The sequence below is a fragment of the Morone saxatilis genome, unplaced genomic scaffold (assembly GCF_004916995.1).
Source record: "Morone saxatilis isolate NCDOM2014 unplaced genomic scaffold, NCSU_SB_2.0 Contig19, whole genome shotgun sequence".
In the NCBI taxonomy this organism is placed as follows: domain Eukaryota; kingdom Metazoa; phylum Chordata; class Actinopteri; family Moronidae; genus Morone; species Morone saxatilis.
Window position 1 is genome coordinate 9,768,067 of NW_023339751.1, and position 1,786 is coordinate 9,769,852.

At 42.4% G+C, this 1,786-nt stretch overlaps 1 protein-coding gene across 4 annotated transcripts in view; it reads right to left on the reverse strand.

Annotated features, from left to right (window-relative positions):
* mapk8a (mitogen-activated protein kinase 8a) overlaps positions 1-539 on the reverse strand; it is a 10,092-nt gene extending 9,553 nt beyond the window's left edge. For 3 of the 4 annotated variants that reach the window (XM_035663212.1, XM_035663215.1, XM_035663216.1), the window contains exon 1: positions 319-539. The gene's annotated coding sequence lies outside the window, so the exon portion shown is untranslated. The remainder of the gene's footprint in view (positions 1-318) is intronic. The other variant, XM_035663213.1, reaches the window with a different exon arrangement.
* Between the last annotated feature and the right edge of the window lie 1,247 nt (positions 540-1,786).

Below are 1,786 nucleotides of genomic sequence, written 5' to 3' on the forward strand. Positions count from 1 at the left end.
GCGATAACGACACCCGTATCGTGATATGACAGCAGGGGCCTGGTGGTGAGAAACCCCGGTGCGCACTCGGTGGTGATCCAACCCGCTGCTTCAATCTACAACGCTGCACACATCGTAGCGACATGGAAAATGTGGTTGTGGTTGGGGTTGGGGTTGGGGGGGTCTTCTGGGGAAAGGAAGTAAAGGCTACAGTGCAACACCCCTTAAACAGCAACCACGTCGGTAAAGCAGCATGCACGGTATAGCGACATACGACCCTCCCCCACGGCCAAACAATAAGCACGTCTGAGGAGCAGAGGTGCGGAGCCCTCATCTTACCTCTTGTTGTTTAAATCACACCGTCGATTCCCCCCCAGCGGTCCGATCAGCGGTGAAATGATCCGGAGCAGCGGACTATTTGTTTATGCCGCCCGGTTGGAGGATGATTTATTCCGTTGTGCGGCTTAAAAATACATGACCTCACCAAATTCACTTGCCTACGTTTCCATCTGGCTGCTACTGACAGGCCGGGGGACGCGCAGTGCGCACGGGGCATGCGTCCCAGCAAGCACGTCACTCATCCACAGAGACACACCCACCGCCTCCTCCATCCATCCATCCATCCATCCATCTATCTATCTATCTATCTATCTATCTATCTATCTATCTATCTATCTAACCGAGGAACACAAACTTGTTTTGGCCCACTTCCGTTTAAAACATGACAAACTATAAAGATGTTATTTTATGCTCTTTATGCCTGCAGTACATTTATTGTAGATGGCTGATTTAGGTCTCACTGTAAATATAGACCCTACACTGCGTGATAATAAGTCCAGATAAAGATATTGGCCATATTTCTGTTAAGTGGAACAATAAACAGCATAGTAATAATAATAATAATATATCATAAAAAGTGGAAGATGAGGCTGCAGTATTACGGATCACTGAGCACACAGGTCAAAAAGGTATTCACACTAAAACAAAAATGCATTGGAAACTGATGCCCATGTTTCCCCACAAACTGTCCTTGCTGCAGAATCCTCCACAGAGGTAAATGGAAGGACATAAGGGGCACATAGTGAAGCACAGGCACACAGCTTCAAGCTAAATAGTCGAGTATACATGGACACATTTGACATTAATATGTGCAAGAATTCTTCAGTTCTTCTTGGCTCTTCTTCTCAGGTCGGTCTGATTTAAATCAGGGGTATTTGTTTGTTAGTTTTAGTATATGAATGCATTTTAGATTGTTCTTCTTTCTCTTTTTAATGTAAACAAAATGGCAGTCCTGGAAATGGAAATGTTATAGGTTTTCTTTTTTTATCAATGTTTTCTTATTAGTGATGTTGGTGGAACATATGGGGGGGGGGATAGGTCTATTTAAATTATTCTTTGATCATTTATTAAACAGAAAAAATGATATTTTAACCTAAACTCTGTTTGTATTTCAGTATACTTATGTTCTAGTCTGGATTAAAGAAAAACATATTGACTGGGCTTTCAATAACATTTAACATTTCTAAGTTTTTCAGTTAGTTAGTTAGTTAGTGAGGTAGGAAGTTCATGAGTCCAAGGGCAAAATAAAGCCTTTACAGTTTCCAGGATAAGCAGTGATGCTGCAGTGATCATATAAATAAACTGAGGGCTATTACTTGCATAATCAGTGTCATCAGGGTTCATATTTGGCACGATAGCGCGTAGATCTTATCTCCTGTCGATATTAAACTGTGGGGATCTAGTGTGGACTATCCCATGCATAGGCTCTGCAGGAATCTGTAGCATAGTAGTTAGGGTAACATCCAGA